The sequence below is a fragment of the Nerophis ophidion genome, linkage group LG06 (assembly GCF_033978795.1).
Source record: "Nerophis ophidion isolate RoL-2023_Sa linkage group LG06, RoL_Noph_v1.0, whole genome shotgun sequence".
Taxonomy (NCBI): Eukaryota; Metazoa; Chordata; class Actinopteri; order Syngnathiformes; family Syngnathidae; genus Nerophis; species Nerophis ophidion.
The window spans coordinates 22,184,966-22,200,536 of record NC_084616.1 but is presented as its reverse complement, the minus strand read 5'-3'; the positions used below and the strand labels follow the sequence as shown (position 1 = coordinate 22,200,536).

General features: G+C 41.4%; 1 long non-coding RNA gene across 1 annotated transcript; it reads right to left on the bottom strand.

The window, feature by feature from the left end:
• Nucleotides 1-2,428: 2,428 nt before the first annotated feature.
• LOC133553904 (uncharacterized) lies at nucleotides 2,429-13,732 on the bottom strand. The gene is made up of 3 exons (XR_009807004.1): nucleotides 12,506-13,732; nucleotides 10,339-10,406; nucleotides 2,429-3,552 (listed from the first exon to the last, which is right to left on the bottom strand). It is a non-coding gene; the product is annotated as an uncharacterized LOC133553904 (long non-coding RNA).
• Between the last annotated feature and the right edge of the window lie 1,839 nt (nucleotides 13,733-15,571).

Here is a 15,571-nt window from a genome sequence, read left to right as displayed (position 1 = left end):
TAAGAAGCCTAATACATCATGTGGGTAGGCTGGGAAGAAGTTAGTACAGGTTGTAGAGGACTATAAAGGCAGTGCCTCCACGGTGCCCCCTTAAAGTTATTGTTGGGCCGCACCAACAATAAATATTCACATCAAGGTACGGGCCGCAAAATGACGTATTGTGGCCCGCGAGTTTGAGACCCCTGCTCTATCTAATTGAGTGTGCAGCATTTACTTATATCGCCTAATGCAAACAACCTTCCATAGACAGGGTGCAAAATAAATAAATAAATAAATAAAATAAAAACAACAACAAAAAAACACAAAATGTCAACACACATGGTCACACAATCTCACTGAACTTTGTGGACATTATAAAAAAAGGTCCACTGACCATAAAAAGAAAAAAATCCAAATTACACACACTTCAATCCATTACAAAGCATGATGGGAAAAACGCAAAACACTCTCCACACTTATCCATGCTTGCCGCATTTTATCTGCTTTATATTTACAAACCTTTAAGAAGGTTGTCACAGAAGTAAACATCGGAGTCCAACTTACATATACTCTTATGACTTTTGGCACTTGACCAAATTTTCTGAGCCCAACGCGGCCCCCAAGTCAAAAAGTTTGGACACGCCAGGTCTAGAGTATATCAATAATGAAAAAAAATATCTATCTGCGATTAATCACGATTAAACATAGCTCTAGTTTTGACATGTGTTTTATTAAAAGCGAATTTCAACCCCAAATTATGTCAATACAATTTTTTTAGTGCATGTAAACATATTGAGTGTGTATGTGGGCTGAAACCCCTCAGGAGTCTAGTAATAATAATAATAATAATAAATAAGTAATATTAAAGACAAAATCCAAACTACAATTTTCAGGCCAAGTGCTTCAATTTGAAAGAATCTTACCCACATGAATACTGCATTCATTTTAAATTTCTAAAATGTGGGTGTTATTATATCAGAGGTGTCAAACTCAAATACAAAGTGGGCCAAAATTTTAAACTGAACAAAGCCGCGGGCCAAGGTAGAACAAATTAACCTTTTAATAGGGACCCAAACAAGTTTTGCATTGAATATTGAACGAGCAGGGCTTGTATAACTTTATAGTGACATACAAAATTGATTTTCAATTATTGTAGCATCCTGGAAGAGTTAGTGCTGCAAGGGATTCTGGGTATTTGTTCTGTTGTGTTTATGTTGGGTTACGGTGCGGATGTCCTTCCTAAATGTGCTTGTCATTCTTGTTTGGTGTGGGTTCACAGTGTGGCGCATATTTGTAACAGTGTTAAAGTTGTTTATACGGCCACCCTCAGTGTGACCTGTATGGCTGTTGATCAAGAATGCGTTGCATTCACTTGTGTGTGTGTGTAGAGGCTGCATATAATATGTGATTGGGACGGCACGCTGTTTGTGTGGAGGATAAGCAGACATGCCTTTAACGCACGTCCCCAATGATGTTGTTTGGGTGGAAATCGAGAGAAATTCGGGAGAATGGTTGCCCTGGGTGATTTTCGGCAAGGGCACCGAATTTCGGGTCTCCCGGGAAAATCGAAAATCGAAATCACACGGTGGGCCAAATTTGGCCCGCGGGCCAGAGTTTGACACCCAAGTATTATATCATCATCTAGTACAGTGTTTTTCAACCTTTTTCAGCCCAGGCACATTTTTTGCGTTGAAAAAATGCAGAGGCACACCACCAGCAGAAATTATTTAAAATTGAGACTCATTTAACAGTAAAATGTGGTTGTCACAATTGTTGGATATGACCTTAAAGCATAAGCAAGCATGCATCACTATAGCTCTTGTCTCAAAGAAGGTGTACTGTCACCACCTGTCAGATCACATCATGACTTAGTTTCACTTTTTTGCTGTTTTCCTGTGTGTAGTGTTTTACTTCTTGTCTTGCGCTCCTATTTAGGTGGCTTTTTCTCTTTTTTTGTTGGTATTTAACTGTAGCAGTTTAATGTCTTCCTTTGAGCGATATTTCCCGCATATATTTTGTTTTAGCAATCAAGAATATTTCAGTTGTTTTCATCCTTCTTTGTGGGGACATAGTTGATTGTCATGTCATGTTCGGATGAACATTGTGGACGCTGTCTTTGCTCCACAGTAAGTCTTTGCTGTCGTCCAGCATTCTGTATTTGTTTACTTTTGTAGGCCGTTCAGTTTTAGTTTGGTTCTGCATAGCCTTCCCTAAACTTCGATGCCTTTTCTCAGGGGCACCCACCTTCTATTTATTTTTGGTTTAAGCATTAGACACCTTTTTTACCTGCATGCTGCCTCCTGCTTTTTCCGACGTCTACCAAGCAATTAGCTACCGGCTGCCACCTACTGATATGGAAGAGCTCTAGACAGCACCGACACTCAACAACAACACATCATTTGCAGACTATAACTACTGGTTAGCAAAAAATATTTTTAACCCAAATAGGTGAGATTAGACAACTCCCACGGCACACCAGACGGTATCTCACGGCACAGTGGTTGAAAAACACTGATCTAGTAGACAAGGCGAGTAATTCTGGTCAATGAACTTTTAATTATGCTCTGGATGGACAAATGTGCTGCATTTACTTCTATAGCCCAATGCAAACAACCTTCTCTAGTCAAATACATGTTTAACCAACACAAAATGTTAACAGACATGGCCCCACACAGCTGCGATGAGGTGGCGACTTGTCCAGGGTGTACGCCGCCTTCCGCCCGATTGTAGCTGAGATAGGCACCAGCGCCCTCCGCGACCCCAAAGGGAATAAGCGGTAGTAAAATGGACGGATGGATGGGTCCCACACAACACAACCTGCTCACTGAAGTTTGTGGACGTTGTAAAAAAAAACATTCATGCACAATAAAAAAAAATGTAAATAACTATTCATTAAAATGCATGATATTCGCATGATGGGAACATTTTTTACACTCTCCACACTTATCCACGTTTGCCGTATTTAATCTGCTTGATATTTCTGATTGTTTACTAAATTTTAAGGAGGTTTTCACAGAAGTAAACAAGGTAGGAGTCAAACTTTCACATACTCTTGTGATTTTTTTTTTATTTTCTTGCATCATCTCTAGCAGACTTAGACTTCCTTTTTATTGTCATTCAAATTTGAACTTTACAGTACAGATAAGAACAAAATTTTGTTGCATTAGCTCATAGCTCAAATAAATAGATTAATGTACAGATAAATATTGCACTTTTGCATATGCATCCAGGTTTCTGGATGTATGTTATATTACCTTTATATTTCAGTAAATTAATCCATGTTTGGGGGGAATTGTGGCGATTTTTATGATGCGTTCAAGAGTCTTACGGCATGAGGGAAGAAGGTGTTACAGAACCTGGAAGTTCTGCTTCGAAAGCTGCGGAACCTCTTTCTAGAGTCCAGCAGTGAAAACAGTCCTTGGTGGGGGTGGGAGGAGTCACTACAGATTTTCTGAACCCTGGTCAGGCAGCGGCTTTTTGCAATCTCCTGGATAGAAGGAAGAGGGGTCCTGATGATCTTTTCTGCCGTCCTCACCACTCTCTGGAGAGACTTCCAGTCTGAGGCACTGCAGGCTCCAGACAAGGTGAGCAATTCCAGTCAATAACCTTTAATTATGCTCTGGATGAACAAATGTCCAGCATTTACTTATATGGCCCAATGCAAACAACCTTCCCTAGTCATGGTGCAAAACATACCAACAAAATTTAACCAAAGCATGATGGGAAAAATTCTCAACACTATCCATACTTATCCAAGTTTGCCGCATTTTATCTGCTTGATATTGTCACGATCCGTGACTCGGATCGTTCATGGTTTTGCCCTTTTTATGTCTTTGTTCATGTTTTGTTTCTGGACTCTGCCGATCCTTGTTTGAGCACTTCCTTGTTTGTGTTAGTCACCATGGCAACGTATTGTGTTCCTCCTCACGGGCTCCTGTCACACACCTGTTTCTAATAATTATTTGTGTATTTAAGCCCACCTGATTCCTTAGTTCGTCCTCGGTCCATTTTTTGCTTTTCGCAACACATCACGGTTTGTATTTGGTATCATAGATTATTTTGTGCTAAGTTCCGCCTTAGCTTCACGTACGTGTGAAACGTCGTTTAATGTTTTCTGTTTCCTGCTACGTTTTAGCATTAGCTTTCCGTGCATTGGCACGCGCTTTGTTTTTCCCCTTTTTGCACCAGTGTTCTTTTGTTTTATTATATTAAAACTTGTTCCTACCTGCAATCCTGCTGACTGGTCGTGTGTGCATCCACGGAGTGGCAACTCCGCGCAGCAAGTGCGCCGCAAAGCGTGACAGATATTTCTGATTGTTTACAAAACTTTAGGGAGGTTGTCACGGCAGTAAACATGGTAAGAGTCAAACTTTCACATACTCTTATGATTTACATTTTTTTTTAGCTCAACGCAGCCCCAAAATCAAAAGGTTTGGACACGCCAGGTCCAGCTCTAGTTTTGATATGTGTTTTAAAAAGCGAGTTTCAAACAAAATTACGTCAATAATTATTTTTTAGTGCATGTAAACATACTGAGTGTGTATGTGGGCTGGGACCCTTCAGGAGTCTAGGAATAATAACAAGAAATAAGTAATATTAAAGACAAAATCAGGGGTGTCCTAACTACGACTGATGGGCCAAGTGCTTCAATTAGAAGACATCCTGGGTGCAGTCTTCATGTGGGTAAGATGCCTTATATACATGAAGACTGCATTCATTTCAATATTCTGACCATTTTGATGTTGCTATTATTTATTCATCTAGTAGACAAGGTGAGTATTTCCGTTCAATGACCTTTAAATATGCTCTGGATGGTCAACTGTGCAGCATACTTTAATGGCCTAATGCAAACAACCTTCTCTAGTCATTGTGCAAAAGATACCCCAAAAAATTTAACCAACGCAAAAAAACGGTCAAACACAACACAACCTGCTCACTGAATTTTGTGGATAATATAAAAAAAACGTCCCTGCACCATTAAAAAAATCTAAATTACACCCATTGCAAAGCATGACGGGAAAAATGTCCACTCTCAACACGTATCCAAGTTTGCCGTATTTTATCTGCTTGATATTTCGGATTGTTTACAAAACTTTAGGGAGGTTGTCACGGAAGTAAACAAGGTAGGAGTCAAACTTTCACATACTCTTATGATTTTAAATTTTCTCAGCTCAACGCAGCCCCCGAGTCAAAAGGTTTGGACACGCCAGGTCCAGGGTATACTAATGATGAAAAATCCTATCTATCTGCGATTAAACATTTTAATCGTTCGACAGCTCTACTTTTGACATGCGTATTAAAAAGCTAGTTTGACCAAATTAGGTCGATAATAATTTTGTCCCGAGTGTGGATGTGGGGTGGGGACCCCAATATTAATAGTAATAATAACAAATAACAATTTCAGAAGGGTTAAAACCAATAAAAATCAGTTCCCAGTGGCTTATTTTATTTTTCGATTTTTTTTTAAAATTTTACCCATCCCGGAATATCTCTAAAAAAAGCTTTAAAGTGCCTGATTTTCACTATCTGTGATGCCAACACAGATAGCACAGCAAGATATAGCGACATTAGTTCGGATTCAGACTCGGATTTCAGCGGCTTAAGCGATTCAACAGATTACGCATGTATTGAAACGAAATTGAAGAAGAAACTGAAGCTATTGAGCGAATAGCCATTGACGCTACTCGGCCATGTCTGCCTTAGCATCGCCGGTAAAATGTGCAGACCAAACGATCGGAAGTTTCGCATCTTGTGACACTGGATCAAGTTAAATCTGTTGATTGGTAAGTGTTTGTTTGGCATTAAATGTGGGTGGAGGGAAACGCTGGATGCAAATATAGCTACAAATGTACATAAAGCTAGCCTAAATAGCATGTTAGCATCGATTAGCTGGCAGTCATGCCGCGACCACATATGTCTGATTAGCACATAAGTCAATAACGTCAACAAAAATCACCTTTGTGATTTAGTAGACTTTATCGTTGGAAATGCATCTGCAGGTTATCAATACATCTCTGTGCCATGTCTGCCTTAGCATCGCCGGTAAAATGTGCAGACACTCCGGCACATTCAATGGGGATCTGGCGGCAGATTTCTTTGACTTTATCGTTGGAAATGCATCTGCTTTGAGTGTCGCAGGATATCCACACAATCTTGCCATCTCTGTAGTAGCATAGCTTTCGTCGGTAAAGTGTGCGGAACAAACGACTGACCATTTCGTCGGCTTTCCCCACACCCTCGTATTTTGAACACGTCGTCCAATTTCTTGCCACTTTCGCATCTTCGGGCCAGTGGTGCAACTTGAAGCCCTCCATGTTAGTGTTGTTACACCCTCCGACAATACACCGACGAGGCATGATGTCTCCAAGGTTCCAGAAAATAGTCGAAGAAAACGGAAAATAACAGAGCTGAGACCCGGTGTTTGAGAAAATGGCGGCTTTATTACCTAAGTGACGTCATCGCTCCGAGAGCGATAAATAGAAAGGCGTTTAATTCGCCAAAATTCACCCATTTAGAGTTCGGAAATCGGTTAAAAAAACATACGGTCTTTTTTCTGCACCATTAAGGTATATATTGACGCTTACATAGGTCTGGTGATAATGTTCCCCTTTAAAGACGAAATTTGTGTGTTTGTTTCGGAATGCTACTGAAGCTGCCGCCCTGATCCAATATCAACATGCCAAAGTGTCATTTCCAGGCAGCTCACACACATCATGCGTGCTCGCCCTGATGTGTCAGCATCCACCGCGTCTGCTGACGCTTCATACCCGGACTCAAACCTTCCCCGTCTCCAACATCCTCCTCCACTCTTTCTCCCCAAGCCCCGGACATCCATCTCGCGCTTTCCCGACTCCTTCCCATCTGATGGTTAATTCATGGAGTCTGGCTGAACACGCTTCCTCTCCATTATTAATATAACATTAGGGAGACAAGAGGGAGGAAGAGAGAGGAAGACCAGGCCGGAAACCATGAGATGGGCCGGCTGGGAAGAGAAGGAATAGGGAGAAGGACGAAGAGAGAGAAGAGCATCTGGAACAGCAAGGCCAGACAGCCTCGCCGGTTGGAGAGTGACGGGATGGAGAGGGACGGAGCGTGTCGGCGAGAAGAAGAGTTGTGAGTGGCACGTGATGCCCAGCGCCATGCACGCCATGTCTGCTGTCCCAAAAAGACGGCAACAAAGCATGAGGAGCTCGGAGGGAAGAGAGACGCATCTCTTCTCATGTGAGGATCATTTTTTTTTACAAGAAAAAGGCAAACAAAACTGTCAACTTTGAAGCAACTTGGCTTGAAAAATGCTCTTTTGAAACATGTTTCACAAAATGTTCAATTTAAAGATTAAATGACTGAAGATCTCCACATGGGTTTGAGTCGGGCCTGTCAACTTTCCTTTGATGGGACCATTTGTTTTATTAACATGCAGCCTTGTGTTACCTGTGTGCAAAGTGATCATAGTGCTTTTTCCACAATTTTGTCCTCAAAATGATGCACACAATACCCCACAATTATAATGTAAAAAAGGATTTGTATTTATTTTTGGGACATTTATAAAAAAATTGATAATATCAAGTACACAAGTATTCCCTGCCTTTTGCACAATGTTTTGTTAAAGGGGAACATTATCACCAGACCTATGTAAGCGTCAATATATACCTTGATGGTGCAGAAAAAAGACCATACATTTTTTTTTACCGATTTCCGAACTCTAAATGGGTGAAATTTGGCGAATTAAACGCCTCTCTGTTTATTCCTCTTTTTGCGATGACGTCAGAACGTGACGTCTCCGAGGTAATACAGCCGCCATTTTCATTTTCAACACATTACAAACACTGGGTCTCAGCTCTGTTATTTTCCGTTTTTTTGACTATTTTTTGGAACTTTTGGAGACATCATGCCTCGTCGGCTAACAGGGAGGGATTCAAGTTGCACCACTGGCCCGAAGATGCGAAAGTGTCTGCCGCCAGACCCCCATTGAATGTGCGGGAGTGTCTCCACATTTTACCGGCGATGACAGACATGGCACAGAGATGTATGGATAACCTGCAGATGCATTTACAACGATAAATTCAACGAAATCACAAAGGTGAGTTTTGTTGATGTTGACTTATGTGCTAATCAGACATATTTGGTTGCGGCGTGACTGGCAGCTAATCGATGCTAAAATGCTACACTAATCGACGCTAACATGCTATTTACCGGCGGTGCTAAAGCAGACATGGCACAGAGATGTATGGATAACCTGCAGATGCATTTACAACGATAAATTCAACGAAATCACAAAGGTGAGTTTTGTTGATGTTGACTGCCAGCTAATCAATGCTAACATGCTATGCTAATCGATGCTAACATGTTATTTACCGGCTGTGCTCAAGCAGACATGGCACAGAGATGTATGAATAACCTGCAGATGCATTTGGAACTATATTATGTTTCCTTCCACCCACATTTAATGCGAACAAAACACTTACCAATCGACGGATTTAAGTTGCTCCAGTGTCACGAGATGCGAAAGTCCTGATCGTTTGGTCCGCACATTTCACCGGCGATGGTAACGCAGCTATTCGGCCATGCTATGGCTATGAATAGCGTCAATAGCTATTCGCTCAATAGCTTCAGTTTCTTGTTCAATACTTTCATACTCCAACCATCCGTTTCAATACATGCGTAATCTGTTGAATCGCTTAAGCCGCTGAAATCCGAGTCTGAGCTAATGTCGCTATATCTTGCTGTGGTATTCGCCGTTGTTTGTTTACATTGGCAGCACTGTATGACGTCACAGGGAAATGGATAGTCTCGATTACTGTAACGTACTATTTTCGGGTCTCCCCATGTCTAGCATTAAAAGATTACAGTTGGTACAAAATGCGGCTGCTAGACTTTTGACAAGAACAAGAAAGTTTGATCACATTACGCCTGTACTGGCTCACCTGCACTGGCTTCCTGTGCACTTAAGATGTGACTTTAAGGTTTTACTACTTACGTATAAAATACTACACGGTCTAGCTCCATCCTATCTTGCCGATTGTATTGTACCATATGTCCCGGCAAGAAATCTGCGTTCAAAGGACTCCGGCTTATTAGTGATTCCCAAAGCCCAAAAAAAGTCTGCGGGCTATAGAGCGTTTTCATTTCGGGCTCCAGTACTCTGGAATGCCCTCCCGGTAAAAGTTCGAGATGCCACCTCAGTAGAAGCATTTAAGTCTCACCTTAAAACTCATTTGTATACTCTAGCCTTTAAACAGACTCCCTTTTAGACCAGTTGATCTGCCGTTTCTTTTCTTTTTCTCCTATGTCCCACTCTCCCTTGTGGAGGGGGTCCGGTCCGATCCGGTGGCCATGTACTGCTCGCCTGTGTATCGGCTGGGGACATCTCTGCGCTGCTGATCCGCCTCCGCTTGGGATGGTTTCCTGCTGTCTCCGCTGTGAACGGGACTCTCGCCGCTGTGTTGGATCCGCTTTGGACTGGACTCTTGCGACTGTGTTGGATCCATTATGGATTGAACTTTCACAGTGTCATGTTAGACCCGCTCGACATCCATTGCTTTCCTCCTCTCCAAGGTTCTCATAGTCATCATTGTCACCGACGTCCCACTGGGTGTGAATTTTTCCTTGCCGTTAGGTGGGCCTACCGAGGATGTCATAGTAGTTTGTGCAGCCCTTTGAGACACTAGTGATTTAGGGCTATATAAGTAAACATTGATTGATTGATTGATTGATTGATAGTTGCATCGCAAATAGCGAAAATCAAGCACTTTAAAAGGTTTTTTTAGGGCTATTCGGGGACCGGTAAAATTTTGAAAAAAACTTCAAAAAATACAACAAGCTACTGGGAACTGATTTTTATTGTGTTTAACCCTTTTGAAATTGTGACAATGTTCCCCTTTGAAGGCCTACTGAAATGAGATGTTCTTATTTAAACGGGGATAGCAGGTCCACTCTATGTGTCATACTTGATAATTTCGCGACATTGCCGTATTTTTGCTGAAAGGATTTAGTAGAGAACATCCACGATAACGTTTGCAACTGGAGAAAAGCCCTGCCTCTACCGGAAGTCGCAGACGATGACGTCACATGTTGATGGCTCCTCATATATTCACATTGATTTTAATGGGAGCCTCCGACAAAAACAGCTATTCCGACCGAGAAAACAACAATTTCCCCATTAATTTGAGCGAGGATGAAAGATTCGTGTTTGAGGATATTGATAGCGACGGACTAGAAAAAAAAACAAAGAGGAAAAAAAAACAAACGTTATTGCATTGGGACGGATTCCGATGTTTTTAGACACATTTACTAGGATAATTCTGGGAAATCCTTTATCTTTCTATTGTGTTGCTAGTGTTTTAGTGAGTTTAATATTACCTGATAGTCGGAAGGGTGTGTCCACGGCCGGGTGTTGACGCGCAGTGTCTCAGGGGAGTCGACGGCAGCTGTACGGGAGGCAGAAGCTCAGCTGATATCCGGTAAGAAGCAACTTTTTAACCACAATTTTCTAACCGAAACCTGCTGGTTGACATGTAGTCGGGATCTATCTCTGCTCTGATCCATAGGAAAGTTTCTCCTCTGTGAATTTTAAACAAGAAATCACCGTGTGTTTGTGTGGCTAAAGGCTAAAGCTTCCCAACTACGTCTTTCTACTTTGACTTCTCCAATATTAATTGAACAAATTGCAAAAGATTCAGCAACACAGATCTCCATAATATTGTGTAATTATGCCGTTAAAGCAGACAACTTTTAGCTGTGTGTGTGTGCAGCGCTTGTATTCATAACAGCCCGTGACGTCACGCGTACACGTTATCATTACGCGACGTTTTCAAGAAAAAAGTCCCAGGAAATTTAAAATTGTAATTTAGTAAACTAAAAAGGCCGTATTGGCATGTGTTGCAATGTTAATATTTCATCATTGATATATAAACTTTCAGACTGCGTGGTGGGTAGTAGTGGGTTTCAGTCGGCCTTTAATGCACCTTTTTGAACACAATGCCACAAGCTTGGCCCACCTATCTTTGGACACTTTCAACCATTCCACTTTGCAGAACCTCTCAAGCTCCATCAGGGTGGATGGGAAGCGTTGGTTTTCATCCGGGATATCTCTGTACATTCATCTTTCCCTCTATCCCGACAACTCTCCCAGTTCCTGCCGCTGAAAAGCATCCCCACAGCATGATGTTACCACCACCATGCTTCAGTGTAGGGATGGTATTGGCCTGGTGATGAGCGGTGCCTGGTATCCTCCAAACATGACAGCAGGCATTCACGCCAAAGACTTAAATTTTTGTCTCATCAGACCACATAATTTTGTTTCTAATGGTCTGAGAGTCTTTTAAGTGCATTTTTTTTTACTAAGAAATGACTTCCGTCTGGCCACTCTACCATACAGGCCAGGTTGGTGGATTGTCCTTCTGGAAGGTTCTCCTCTCTCCACAGAGGAATGCTGCAGCTCTGAAGAGTGACCATGGTCTTGGTCACCTCCCTGACTAGACTAGACAGAGACATCCTGAATGAAAAGCACCACTTCTCAACCAACCTGATGGAGCTTGAGAGGTGCTGCAAAGAGGAATGGTTGAAACTGCCCAAAAGATGGGTGTGCCAAGCTTGTGTCACCGTGTTTAAAAATATTTAGTTTCAATACATTTGCAAAAAAAAAATAAAATACTTTTCACAATGTCATTATGTCACATTATTGTGTGTAGAATTTTGAGGACAAAACTTAATTAATTCCATCTTGAAATAAGGCTTTAACATAACAAAATGGGGAAAAAGTTAAGCATTGTGAATATGTTCCGGATGCACTTTGTATTATTCATATTTATTAATAATTTAGTTCGAAAATATATGTTTTATTATTTATTTTTTAGCACTGTGTTTTCATCAGTTTTTATGATATCCTGCTTTACTGTAACTAGGTTGGATATAATTATTGAATAGGAGTAAAATAATTGTTTTAAGTGTTAATATTTGAGGGGGCCCCGGGCCACTCTATAGTGGAGAAAATGGGCCCCGAGGTCCAAAATGTTAAGAACCCCTTCTCTGGGAGGTAAACCTTAAGATTTTAAAGGGGAACATTATCACCAAACCTATGTAAGCGTCAATATATACCTTGATGTTGCAGAAAAAGGACCATATATTTTTTTTAACCGATTTCCGAACTCTAAATGGGTGAATTTGGGCCATTTAAACGCCTTTCTATTATTCGCCCTCCGGGCGATGACGTCACCTAGGTAGTACATCCGCCATTTTCTCAAACACATTACAAACATCGAGTCAAATCAGTTTTGTTATTTTCCGTTTTTTGGACTGTTTTCCGTACCTTGGAGGCATTATGCCTCGTCGGTGTGTTGTCGGAGGGTGTAACAACACGATCAGGGATGGATTCAAGTTGATTTACATGGAGTGTGCATCGATTAGCACGGCATGCTAATCGATGCTAACATGCTATTGAAGCTAGCTGTATATAAATATTGTAACGTTATGTTTCATTTGTAGTTATATTTGCATCCAGCCTTTCCCTCCACCCACATTTACTTACCAATCGACGGGTTCAAGTTGCACCGCACCAGTGTCAAAAGATCCGAAAGTCCCTCGTCTGCACATTTTACCGGCGATGCTACGACAGAGATAGCACAGAGATGTGTGGATACCCTGCGACACTCAAAGCAGATGCATTTCCAACGATAAAGTCAACGATATCACAAAGGTGAGTTTTGTTGATGTTATTGACTTATGTGCTGAATAGACACATTTAGTCGCAGCATGACTGCCAGCTAATCGATGCTAACATGCTATTTAGGCTAGCTGTATGTACATATGTAGCTATATTTGCATCCAGCCTTTCACTCCACCCACATTTAATGCCAAACAAATACTTACCAATCTAAGGATTTATGTTGCTCCTGCACATTTTACCGGCGATGCTACAACAGACATGGCACAGACATGTATGGATACCCTGCGACACTCAATCGTGGTTAGAAGAAGATCACCGAATAGCTTCAATAGCTATTCGCTCAATAGCTTCAGTTTCTTCTTCAATTTTATTTTCGCTATCTGCCTCCATACGCCAACCATCCGTTTCAATACATGCGTAATCTGTTGAATTGCTTAAACCGCTGAAATCCGAGTCTGAATCCGAGCTAATGTCGCTATATCTTGCTGTGCTATCCGCCATGTTGGCATCACTAAATGACGTCACAGGAAAATGGACGATGGATTTAAAGATAGCGAAAATCAGGCCCTTTAAAGCCTTTTTCCGGGATATTCCATGATGGGTAAAATTTTGAAAAAAACTTGAAAAATAAGATAAGCCACTGGGAACTGATTTTTATTGGTTTTAACCCTTCTGAAATTGTGATAATGTTCCCCTTTAAGTGTTGAAAATACCAAATAATAGAGTATGAGCAGGCCCAACTTTTCCACTACAGAGGAGCCCGGGGCCCACTCAATTATTAACACTAAATTAATAATATTACTCTTAATTAGGGACGGCGTGGCGCAGTGGAAGAGTGGCCGTGCGCAACCCGAAGGTCCCTGGTTCAAATCCCACCTAGAACCAACCTCGTCACGTCCGTTGTGTCCTGAGCAAGACACTTCACCCTTGCTCCTGATGGGTGCTGGTTGGCGCCTTGCATGGCAGCTCCCTCCATCAGTGTGTGAATGTGTGTGTGAATGGGTAAATGTGGAAGTAGCGTCAAAGTGCTTTGAGTACCTTGAAGGTAGAAAAGCGCTATACAAGTACAACCCATTAATTTAGATCATTTTCAATAATTACAGTGGTAAAATTAATAAAAAAATAAATATAACTAAATTGATAAAACACAGGCCTTCACGGTGGATGAGGGGTTAGTGCGTCTGCCTCACAATACGAAGGTCCTGAGTAGTCCCGGGTTCGATCCCGGGCTGGGGATCTTTTTGTGTGGAGTTTGCATGTTCTCCCCGTGAATGCGTGGGTTCCCTCCGGGTACTCCGGCTGCCTCCTACTTCGAAAGACATGCACCTGGGGATAGGTTGATTGGCAACACTAAATTGGCCCTAGTGTGTGAATGTGAGTTTGAATGTCGTCTGTCTATCTGTGTTGGCCCTGCGATGAGGAGGCGACTTGTCCAGGGTGTACACCGCCTTCCGCCCGATTGTAGCTGAGATAGGCACCAGCGCCCCCCTCGACCCTACAGGGAATAAGCGGTTAAAAAATGGATGGATGGATGATTAAATACAAATAAAATAAAATAAGTAGTGGGGGGCAGGGGGGTATACTAAAAAAATAAAAATAAATAATTCTTAAACTATAATAATAAATAATTTGTAATAATTATATTTATTAAATAAACTGTCAATAAAATTAAAGTGCAAATGAAAATAGAGCTTCACCATTTGAGTTTTTTTTTTTTTTCGCTAACATTTCTCTATGACTTTTTCTGTTTGATATTGTGTTGAAAAAGTGTGTTAAAGGCCTACTGAAACCCACTACTACCGACCACGCAAACAGATAGTTTAAATATCAATGATGAAATATTAACATTGCAACACATGCCAATACGGCCTTTTTAGTTTACTAAATTGCAATTTAAAATTTCCCGCGAGTTTCTTGTTGAAAATGTCATGGAATGATGACGTGTACGCGTGACGTCACGGACTGTCAGGAAATAATAGCAGCTGCACCACTCGCGGCTAAAAGTTGTCTGCTTTAATCGCATAATTACACAGTTTTTTGGACATCTGTGTTGCTGAATCTTTTGCAATTTGTTCATTTAACAATGGAGACTATAAAGAACAATGCTGTTGGTGGAAAGCGGTGTATTGCAGCTGTTTTTAGCACCGAGACACAGCCGGTGTTTCTTTGTTGTGAAGCAGAGCGGTCAAGCTAACATGTTTTCTCTACGTCAACCAGCATGTTTTTGAATGGGGAAATTGTGATATATATCTTACCGGAGACATCATTGGATTATTTGTCGTCCTGCAGCAGCGGCAGCTGTGAGCTTGGCTCCTAGGCTTCTCTCTGAGACACTTCGTGTTCACTGCAGCCATCCGACCTCGAGGTATGTCTTTACAATCTTTTACAATCTTTAAAATCTCACTAAAACACTATTAAAACAATAAGCAGATAAGGGATCTTCCAGAATTATCTTAGTAAATGTGTCTAATTACATCTGAAACTCTCACGCTTTTTTTTTTTCTAGTCCTTCACTATCAATATCCTAATTCACGAATCTTTCATCCTCGCTCAAATTAATGGAGAAATTGTCGCTTTCTCGGCCCAAATTGCTCTTACTGCTGGTCGCTCCAATTATAAACAATGTGAATATGTGTGGAGCCCTGCAACTTGTCACGTCACGCGCACATACTTCCGGTACAGGCAGGGATTTTCTATCAGCGACCAGAAGTTGCGTACTTTATCGTGGATGTTCTCTACTAAATCCTTTCAGCAAAAATATGGCAATATCACGAAATGATCAAGTATGACACATAGAATGGACCTGCTATCCCCGTTTAAATAAGAAAATCTCATTTTAGTAGGCCAGGGGTCTGCAACCCGCGGCTCTTTAGCGCCGCCCTAGTGGCTCTCTGGAGCTTTTTCAAAAATATATGAAAAATGGAAATG